Here is an 11642-nt window from a genome sequence, read left to right on the forward strand (position 1 = left end):
TGAATGCTGCCTGCATACAGCAATAGCATGCTGACTGCAAATGCTGAGAATGATTTCACGTGCTTACAGTCTAGCTGATAGCCAGGTGGAAAGGAGCAATGGCAGGAAGAAGCAACAAAGTGTATAGGAAAAGTAGGAGAAGATGATTGGGGAGCAAAGCTGAGGGGAATAGATAAATGGGGAGAAGGGCAAAATATGCAGTATAAGCACACCTAAGGAGGGGGCGGGGTGAGGGCAAGGGCATCCAAACTTTGCATTTATGTTTCTAAGCAGAAACCTCATCATGGGTAGATCGGTCACCTCCTAGGACTACTGGAAGTGGGTAATACTGCTGCTGCAGGGTCTCTATGCAGTGGAACATAACTAGTCCCAGATGCTGAGCAGTAGTACATCAGTTATCATTATCTGTCTGCATTGGGTGCCCTACATTGCCAGGACCCTTCTGCCCAGTAGGCAGCACAGCATTAAGACACAAGGCCAGGATTTCCTTGAAGTCTGCCATTTCACAAAGGAGTTTTATTCCCATTGATCTGAAATGATGACAACACCAGTAATTCAGGGACGTCTGGTGGGGATGAGCATTTCATTACTGAGGGACTTGCATCGTAAGAGACAGTCCCCGCTGCAGAGAGCTTGTGATCTAAACAGACAGGAGAAAAAGTGAGAATTTCTCATTTTTCTTTTAATATCTTCATGCAGAGTGAGCCTCACGCACCACTTGGCTTTCTAGTGAGCAATAAAAATAAAAAAAAGACAGCAGATGTTCCCTCCCCGGCCCATGCAGTCATTTTGTTTCAAGTATTTTAAACAGCAGCGATGAGATACTTCAAAGCATTTCCTGGAAGTCACACATCTGAGGCTTATTGGGGCTTGGGAGCGATCTCACACACACACACACAAAACAAGGTAAAAATCATTCAAAGGTTAATAAGATTTCCAATGGCAGCAAAATGTGATAGCTCAGGGCTACTGTGTGAGAGACAGGCAACCTATTTCCTTCTCTTCATTCTTACTTTAATGTATCTGATTTGTGTTAGACTGGGCACAATTTACAGTCTTTTGGTCTACTGGAAACTTTGGATTTTTAATGTCCCAAGGGGTCCTGTGATCTGTTAATTACTTTGTAGTAGACAAAGCTCTATAAGGCTATTTCCCTCCATGATGTCTTTATGATATTGAAATAAACTCATTCTGGTAATGCCATGTGTCCTTAGCAAGGACTGCTTGTGATGGAAGTTGACAGCCCTCAGTTCACATCAGGATGCATGCTGAACTTTGCAGGATCAGGCATGATGGAGAGAAGAATCAAAGTCACCCTTAGATAAATCCAGGCTCCCTTATTTCCCTATGCTGAAAGTTGCAAAGTTGCAAAGGCTTGCTTTCTTCTCTCAAATGCCAACGCTGCTGTTAATTTTGACATTCATTCTCTTTGTAAGGACAGTTCTGGTGCTTGCCTCTGATGGGCCGAACAGCCTGTAACAACTGAAGTGAGGATGTAAAAGATCATCCTGTCTCTTCCTAATGCAGAGAAATTGTCATAGGCAAGAGGAATGATGTTTCAGTCAAGGAGAGTGAAAAGGCCCAGCAGCAAACCATTGCAAAGACCGTGATCGGTTTGCAAGCTGTGCACACCTTTCTTTCACACAGAGCAGCTCCCCTGGTATTATATAGTATGTGTTGCACCATCGCACCTATTCCAATGGCTGAAATAATGTTTCCACTCAAGTTTTGCTGACACGCTGCAGTCTGAAGTGCTTTCCTGCACTGTGGACCAAAAACCACATGCATGGCTGCTGCTCAGCTTCACCACTATTTGCTTCTCCATTCACCCCAAAAGGCTGCATCTGACATTTGGATTGTATCCAGAAGCCCCGTTCAATGCAAGGATTCAGTGTAGCTGCTCCCAATGTCCCAGAATGCACTGTTATTAATTGTGCTACATATGGACACGTCAAAATGAATCTGCAGGAGAAATTCTTTCTCCATGGCTGAGCCCAGCCATTTCAAGAACAAATGGGACAATTAATCATTTCGTTAGTGGTAACAATTATCCAATATGCCACTCAGGTTCCATCAGCAGTGAATTGTGGAGTCTGACTGACTCCTTAATTGTGACTTATTTCAGAGCTGTGTTGGGGGAAGCTATTATTTAATGGCTACAACACAGGCCAAAGTGAGGAAATGTGGATCCTCTTACCCACTCTGACACTTATGTGCTGTGTGACCTTGGCCAAGTTACTTCTCTGCTCTCTTTCCTTCCTGTTCTGTGTCCTCCCCCTTACCCCTCCCATGACTATTTAAACTGTAAGCTTTTTGGATCAGAAATGATCTCTTCAGGTGTGTTTGCATCATGCCTGGCCTAGCTGGACCCCAGCCTTGGTAGTAGCAGCCAAGTATTACTCTAATATAAGTAAGAATTAGTATATCACTACTGATGTTCTTTAATAGATTATGGAGTTCAATCCCTTCTGGGATTTATGAGCCTCAGCTATTAACATAACTAACTGTGTAACACAAACACTCTTATTTCAGATTCCCCTTAGCTGCTTATAGGGATTATGTAGTAAAGAAAGCATCGTGTGGGTCTGTTGCTTGGGACAAATCATCTGTGCATCCTTCTGACAAGCATCTTTTATTCCAGTCACAGAACAAGTGGGCCCTTGTAAACAGGGCTTGACTGTGTCTTAGGTCCCCTCACTGCCTCATCCATAGCATAATACTTTCTCCACAAGAGTCCGATGCTGTTCTTTGGAGACGCTCAAGGAGGCTGCTGCTTCGTGGATCTCTGCTGTTTCACATTTGGTCATATATGTTGCTTCACAGATTTCATGGCTGCAACCTATATTTTACCCTCTAAGGAACTCTCAGCACAGCACTACGCAGCATAATGACACAGTGGTTTGCTGTTGGTCTTCACCTGTACACAGCCTCCCATCTCCTTGCAACAAAGTTCCCCAGAGTAACTATTACTCTGGCCTGTACTTACCCCTCTCCTCCACTCTCATGCACCTAGAAACCAGCTCCATGCCTTGGAGTAATAATATTATTTCATGCACCTATTGCATCTTTCCAGCTTTCCTATAACAAATTTAGCCATGGAAAGATCTTATTAAGTCAGGTGAATGCAGGGGAATCCACTTACATCTCATCTGAATGAGGAACCCGATTCACCATGGTGCTTGAACGTAGTACACTGGTGGTCAAAGTTAAGCACGTGCTTTGCTAAATCAGAGCTTAACAGAAGACACCTTTCAAAAAAGGCCTTTTCATTTAAATAGTAAAAAAGAAAGACTTTACTTAGAATGTGATACAATGCTCAATAGAGATATGGAAGTGAAATGCATCCTGCACTACATCACCAGATTTTGTTCCTGAGGTCTCTGTGGCTTAGTGTTCGACCTGGCTGGTTCTTTCCAAGTGACTTTGAACAGGTTCCATTGTGTATTCATTGTACAACGCCCATGTGCTGCTTGATGGGTACCCTAGAAAGACCTGAAATAATCAGTAGGGCTGTGCAAAGCTTTGGTCCCTGATTTGATTTGGTGAAGATCTGGCCCGATTCGGTGGACAAAATTTCTAAATCCGAATTGAATCAGAGGATGCTTTGCTCTCTCCAAATCAAATCCGAACCCTCTGAATCAATTCGGAGAGATTCGACAATTTGGACATACACAGCTTTGAATGTTTTTTCTACATACCTCAAAGTAGGAGGTGGCTTGTGAATGCTGTGGGGCTCATGGAAAGTCCCAAAAGAGTGTGGGAGGCTCCCCAACACACTCGGCAGCAGACCCAGAAGTGAAACAGAAGCACTTCCAGTCCACTTCCAGGTCCACAAGGGAGCGCGCTGGGGGTCCACCCCGCATGGCTCAGCAACTGGTGCCTCCTGGGTCTGGGCAGGCACCCAAGGTCCCCCCGCAGCTGATTGCTTCCAGTCCACTTCCAGGTTCATTGCCAAGCATGTGGGGGGCTCCTGCACACTCCTGTGGGACACTCCATGCACCCCAGCATTGCAGCGATCATAAGCCATGCCTGCTACCTCAAGGTATGTAGAAAAAACATTTAAAGCTGTGTCTATGTCCAAATCGTTGATTCTCCAAATTAGCATCAAATCTTCAGATTTGGATTTGGCCAAATCAAATGGGGACAGTGATCCGAATCAACGAATCAAATCGCTGTCCCTGATTCAGGCCCAATCCAAATCAAATAGGACCTATTTCTCACACCCCTAATAATCAGGACATAGATAGTCACACTTATTTAACACTTAGCTAGGCACCACTTCAGTAACATGGCACTCCCCAGTTGTGTCCTAATTTGTTAATGTGGTCTCCAGTGAGTAGCAGTCATTACCATCCACAGTTAGGCTAAATCTGTTCCTAGGGAGACATCCTAATAAAGAGGGTAGTTTTAAGAAGCTGTGTGCACTTTGCTATCTCCATGCTTAAGTTATAAATGGAGAAACAAAGGCACAAGCAGGGCAAGTGAGGTGCTATAGTTCATTCAGCAGATTGGTAACAACAACTGAAAGAAAACTCAGGAATCCTGACCCGCAGTCGTTCCTTGTAGACAGGGTGCCATGAGAAGTGTATACCTGTGTATAACTAGAATTATTATATCATTCCCTATGCCATTTACCTGAATGAGATATGTTTATCAAAGCCTAATAGGAAACTCTTTAGATGCTAACAACATGAATGGACAGCATTTTTACCATTACTTTCTGCAAAAGAAGGTATTAGGATTATATATTTATAGAATCATAAAAAATTAGGGTTGGAAAGGACCTCAGGAGGTCATCTAGTTCAACCTCCTACTCAGAGCAGGACCATCTCCAGCTAGATCATCCCAGCCAAAGCTTTGTCTAGCCAGGTCTTAAAAACCTCCTAGGACTGAGATTTCACCACCTCTCTGGGTAAAACTTGATAATATTAATCAAAACTTGACTATGCCTTATCAACCTTGAAGCAGAAGGTAGTTAAGTAATTCCAGTTTTTAGCCTGGCTACTAATTCTTGAATGTCAGTGCCCTGAAAGGCCAGGGTATCCTTTCCCTATGCTAGACCTGCACCCATTACCCAAATCCACATTCACTGGCCCATTTGAAGTGGATAAATACGAGATCTGTGCAAGTCAGCACACTTGTGTGCACTTGCAAATTTCACTTGTAAATGTCAGTGCATAACTGCATGCGGCTCTGGCTTCCCAATGCATATCTTTTCTGAAAAACGACACTGTAAAAATGTGGCTGACTGCAGAAGGTAAAAGATGTGCTAGGAAGAGGCAAGGGACTGCAGCCACACTGTGAGGATAAATATAGATCTTGCACAGCTGCCGCTTTCACCATGTACTGGCCAGCTTGCACAATGAATGAGAGAAGAGGAAAAAATAGCATACGATCACATCAAAGGCTGGGCTGTACTGACATAAGATGGAGGGGGTCATGATCATGTAAGTAATCTTGGTTAGAGCATTTTGTGGGTTTTGAGCAATATCCTTTGTAACCTTAGTCAGGTGTCACAGTTCTTTTTGTAAGGAACATGATATATAGCTTTGGAAGGCTTGTGCATAACCATTGTTATAGCCTGGATGCATAGGATGGCCTTGCAGCTAAGAAAATAGACTGAGACTGAGCACTTCTCTGTTCAGGTTCTCCCTCAGTCAGGTTTTCTTTGTAACCCTGTACATGTCTGTGATAGGGTCTATACACCCCACCCAGCAGGAAAAGAGTTAATGGGACTATGAGCAACTAGGACCTTGAGACAACCAAAGTCTCCTGGCTAACTCATCAGGAAGCAGTCCCACCTAGAATAGAAGGATAAAAAGGAAGGACTGGCCAGTTTCAGAAGGGCTGTAGCCCCAAGAGGGTTGAAGGAAGAGAGGTGCTGACAGGAATAAATGGAAGGTGTAACCTGGTTCTGCCTCAAAATCTCTCTTACCCCATAATGGAAAGGATTTAGGGATGAAATGACTTAGTCTAGACAAAGAGGTCTCTTAAAGTCTTTCCTAACCTATCAGGCTCTGTGAATGACATGGAGCTGAGCAGTAGGGCTGTACGAAACAGCACCGTTCGGCTTCAACTTCCATTTCCCATTTTGATGGGACAGTGTTTTGTTTCGAGTTTCATTTCATTTTGAAAGCACTGTTCCATTGCCTTTTGTCGAGACTGTTTCACTGTTTTGATGTTTTGCCCATAGGCTATAATGGGGAAGCATGAAACTGCCTATAACTTTGTCATTTCTTGCCTGATTTGGATGAAACTTGCAAGTATGGTAGCCCCTTCTAAGGGCATGAAGCCTGCCAAGTTTCAAGGAGAAAGGTGCAGAGGTTTCTGGAAAACTGCACCGCAAGGTGCATAATTCTAGTTTATTCCTCCTCCCCTTTGGCCATGCTGTCACTCAAAATTGTCAGCATTTTGGGCTAAAACATGACTCACATAATCACAGATGTTTGATTATAGATGTGCTTTCTTAGTAAGAAGAGGATCCACCTCTCTTGCTGACTTCCTGCGTTTCATTAGCTGTAGAGCGGGGCTGTATTTGGTCCCTTGGGACAAAACTTTAGATTTGATACCAGGAATTTGGAGAATGAGATGCAAGTTGTGACAGATTTCCATTTCTCTCCTTTAAGTTTCAGCTCCGGTGCCCTATTATTGTAGCAGCATGTGCTGTAACACTCCCATAAGTTTTCCTCAGGGGGATTCCATCACGCATTGATGGCCAACAGCATGACCTCTGTAGACAAGGTAGCTCTAAATCAGCCTTTTTGTCTGCATCCAGAGGTATAGGCAGTTTTGGGCAAGGAGACTCTTGCTTTCTTTGGCAAGCCATGGAATTCGTATGGTGGGATTCATATGGTATGACTGCTTTTTCTAATCTCTGCTGTGCCAGGGTCACAGCACAGAGCTCAATAAAATGGACTTCCTCCACAGCCACTGCATCTGTTTGCTAGGCTGGGGCTGAAATGTGCGTAGAGGCTCTATAGAGTCTAATTGCAGAAGACAGCGGTCCAAACTGACTTGGAGCCTCCTGTAGTTAACAGTAGTGGAAATGTTCTTTAATATCCTGTAGATCATTTTGATTAACAGCTGGAAGGTATTAAAGCTTGTATCAGTCATCACACGGCACATCTAGTAAGAACAAAGGCAAGAAAGTCTTTCAGTTATTCTTGAATCTCTTCTGAGGGTGGGTGGACGTGCTAAACTTTTCACTACTTGGAAGAAAGTGATGTGATAATATGAAAAGGATGCTATCAAAGTAACTCCTTTTAAAATCTGATATTCCCCCTCCCCACCCCACCCCTATTCTTCTTCATAATGCTTAGGAAGCTTCAAAGTGAAAATGAAAACTTCATCAAAAGTTATTTTGTTCCATTGCTTGGTTATTATGGTGCAGTTAATGAAAGCTAAGTCATACTCAGTGTTTTGTCTCTGCAGAATAACCCATGAATGCTTAGTTATTTTGTACTGGAATAGGGGTTCCCCCCCACCCCTTATTAATTAAACTAGTGTATCTATGTTTGAGAATCCCATGGCCTTAACAGAGAGATAACAAGGTCAGAAGAAATGAGGTCATATTTCAAGCCTCATCTATATTCCTTTAAACAAACAAGATCTAGTATATCTTTGGAACATCAGAGGTTTAATCTTCAGCATTAGTGTAATTGGCATGGGATAAAATTGTTTGTTCCAGTCCCTTGCATTTGGACAAAACGTAGATCTTGGCAGCAGATGATAAATACATTAATGGACACTAGAAATACAGTTGCTCTTTATTCTACACCTCACTGAATTAGATCATTTTCTTTCAGTTTGCTCAGCTCCTGAGTGGGAAAATTACTGAAAAAATGGGCAGGACTATTAAAGAGAGTTACAACTGACATAAACAGACCTTTGAAAAGAGATGCAATAGAGTAGTATTAAAATAATAGATCTTAGTAATGCCCAGTGAAGCAGTGCTATTCAGGGTCTACACTGTAATTTGAAAAACCTGCAGGAATCCAGAGCCAAGGTAAGACTCAATTAAGTGAATTATTAAAAACATGTAGGGCCAGATTCTCCATTAGTGTAAATCTGCATGGCTCACAATGCCTGGTTAACGTATATGGCTCTGATATCCCTAGTGCAAAAAGATACAACAGAACAGACAGCTAGATATGGATTTTAAGGTGGTACAAAAGCTTTATCTCCATGAATTGAAAAATGGATAAGGCAGCTGTCTCACAACAAACTCCTTGGGCATGTCCCCACAAGCGGGAATGTGTGCTTCCCCGGGGACAAATAGCAGCAGCACATTTGTACCACTGCTAGTTGTCCCTCGGCCTGCCCCTGCACACAGCAAATTACCCTGGGTGGAGTAGAGGAGGCTGGGACTAGCAGCCTTACCTGGGCACTGCTTTTTTGGCAGGTTTTTTGGCAGGATGCGCCCCTTAGGTATAAACTGGGAACCTGCTATGGATTCATGTTAAAGGTAATCCTTAGTTGACCCAAGTATAAAGGGGTAGCCAGTCATTCAGGCTGGGAAGTTGAAGGCAGCAGATATCATGTTGCTCTTTTGAGTGCCCTTGGTTACAGAAAATGGCATGCCTTAATCATGCCACTCCAGTGAGCCACCTTTCAGCACTGATGAAGCTAGGAATGAAAGATACAGATGATTCCAAGCTCAGGCTGATCCATTTCTCTTATGCCACACCATCATCCATCTTGCATGGGCTACAGATATTATTGGGAAAGGGGTTTTTTTTTATGTTTTAGGGCAGGGCTGTCTAACTTATGTGGCCCTGCAGGTCTTCTCCTGCAGGATAAGGCAGCAACTTGTCAGTGCAGCTGCCAGAGCTGCTGTGGTAGCATAGCTGTAGAACCCAGGGAATAAGTGCTGCTGCCACTTGCCCCCAGTTTTTCCCTCCTACTGATTTTAGTTGCCAATGGCAAATGAAGACCCAACATTTAGCGACAGGTACGGGCCTCATTCAGACATTCAGTTTCTCCTGGGAGAGTCGCTGATCTCCCAGGGGAAACCATGAGTGTACAGATGTTCTCTCTCTCCCAGAAGAAAAATGGCCACTCAAGGAGAAAAATAACCTGGGAACAACCACGGTTAAATCACTCCCACGAGAGTTTCTCCAGCGAAAGAAAATCTCTGTACATGTTGTGGCTTCTTTCAAAAGAGAACATAGTACACAGTACCTCTTCCCCCCCTACTCCCTACACAGGGAGACAGTGGGTGTGTCTACATGTGCATTTACACTGGCTTAAGTTTACTGCACAGTAAATTACTGTGCAGTAAGTGAGAATAGGCCAGCATCAACACATGCAGGCATTAAAGCACATTAACACTGTGTGTGGACTGACTTGGGACTGACCGCACAGTAAGGCATCTACACATGCACAGTAACTAATTGGGAATAAAATTTGATACCTGAATGATGCAGATATCAAATTAATGCTTAGCTGGCATAAGTCACCATTTTTACTGTATAGTATGGGCATGCACACGTAGACATGCAATAATTTTGGTCACTACACAGTAAATGTGCATGTATAGATATGTCCAGTGCATCACTTGTGGGTCTCTCTGTTGCTCCAGCAAGGAGCAACACACACCCTTTCACAACCTCTACATTGTGCTCCAGGGAAACACAGGCTGACCATGAGCACTGAACCAATTAGGCCTGCTCTATGCCACTGCTGCCATCTGGAGCCAGGAAGACTAAAGCAGGCTATGATCTGTGCACAAGGCCTTTTCCCCCTGCCTCCCCATCTGCATAGTGTCAGCACTGCAAACTCTCCACCCTTCAGGGCCTCAGCATTTGAATATCAGTACATGCAGCTCTGGGTAAGTTTCTCCAACAGGAGAGCAAACCTGGGAGAGCTATCCCAGATTATTTAAATGTGCATACATAGCTAAGGGGAACTGGAGTGTGGGCAAGCACCAACACCATTAGCCTGTTTCAGAGCCGCATGGGCCATAATTTAGCCCCTGCCAGTTGGACAGCCCCGTTTTAAGCAGTCAAAAAATATATTTGGAGATATTTCCTTTTATTCTCTAGTTGTAAAGCCAGATTCCCCAGTTACTAGGTATACCACAGTTCAATGGTATTACTTCACTATTACAAAGTGAATTATTGAACCATCTAACAGTGACCTTAAAATAATTGTTCTGTGTCTAAAACCTGACCCCACTGAAGACATTGACATCACCTAATGACACTAGTCTATAACTTTAAAACCAATCAATGTTAGAAATGTATAGCGTGTGTTCCATGGGAATCTGAAAATCAGCTTTACCCTTTTGGAAAGGGATCAAACCCAATTTTTCAAGAGAGGTCTTCTCTCCTTTAGAAATGGCCCCTTCCTGTTTTGAAACTCTGGACAGATTCCTAGATTTTCTGAATAGAAAAGCTATCTCTGGTGCAGAGCTGAGTCTTGCTGACTCTAATTCTTATTACAGCATTTCTTCTGGAGGTAAATCAGCGCAATGTAGCTTACACGTGAAAATGGACATCCTCCCCAAACCAGCTGTGACAGTGGCGGCATTCGCTTGTCGTGCGTACTCCAATCAGCTAACTCCACAAGAGGCTTTCATAGCAAACAGATAATCAGAGCAGGCTTGTCTTACAACCCCCCCCCGCATAAGCAAACTTCCCAGAAAGAGTCTAATAAAATCAAAATGAGAACACAAAACCAGAGGATTGTGTGCAGAGATGACTTCTACCTACAGCATTGGGCCTGAGAGCTCCCTTTCTATGCCTGTGTCTTACCAATCACTGCCCACACCTAATTTTCCATTACAGCAATCTCAAAGAAAGATTTTTTTGATAAAATCTGATAGCCTTGGTGTGCTCTGCAGTAAGGGGATCAGACAGTAACATCCTTTTATTTCTGAATAGAGCCATTTGTCAGCAGGTTTTCACAGTCATTCTGTTCTATAGTATCTGCTCATTTTTAAAGTACAGACCCATTACACTGATAATTAATCTGATAATGCCTATATGCCTCCTGTTATCTCACAGCAACATGCAGTCAGAACAGTGTACAGTTAGCATACCTCACCACTCATTGTCTTCTACCAGCTGTGAAAGTATACCTCTTTCCAGCAAAACTGAATTTAAACCTAGGGTAAGATTATAGCTTGTAAATGTAAAAAAAAAAAATTGTTACAAGAAGGAATGCAAGAGAATAGACAGGAAATATCCCCCAACAAGAGCACAGTCTCCATCTCTTCTTTAGTCGTCATACAAGTGGAATTCTAGGATGCATCCTAAGGAATCTAGCATAGACATTTGGGCTGGGAGGGACCCCAGAGGATCATCGAGTCCAGCCCCCCGCCCAGGGGCAGGAAGTCAGCAGGGATCATAGGATCCCAGCAAGATAAGCATCCAAACGTGTCTTGAAGGCGTTCAAAGCGGGTGCTTGAACCACCTGTGGCAGCAGTCTATTCCAAACCTTGGGGGCTCGGACAGTGAAGTTCTTCCTTATGTCCAGCTTGAATCGGTCACAGTGGAGTATGTGACTGTTCGACCTTGTCATCCCTTGGAGGGCTCTGGTGAATAGACGTTCCCCCAGATCCTGATGAGCACCTCTGATAAACTTATAGGTGGCCACCAGATCACCCCTAAGCCTGCGCTTTTCCAAGCTGAATAGTCCCA

This window comes from Crocodylus siamensis, chromosome 10 (genome assembly GCF_052110815.1).
Source record: "Crocodylus siamensis isolate JL-2025a chromosome 10, ASM5211081v1, whole genome shotgun sequence".
In the NCBI taxonomy this organism is placed as follows: domain Eukaryota; kingdom Metazoa; phylum Chordata; order Crocodylia; family Crocodylidae; genus Crocodylus; species Crocodylus siamensis.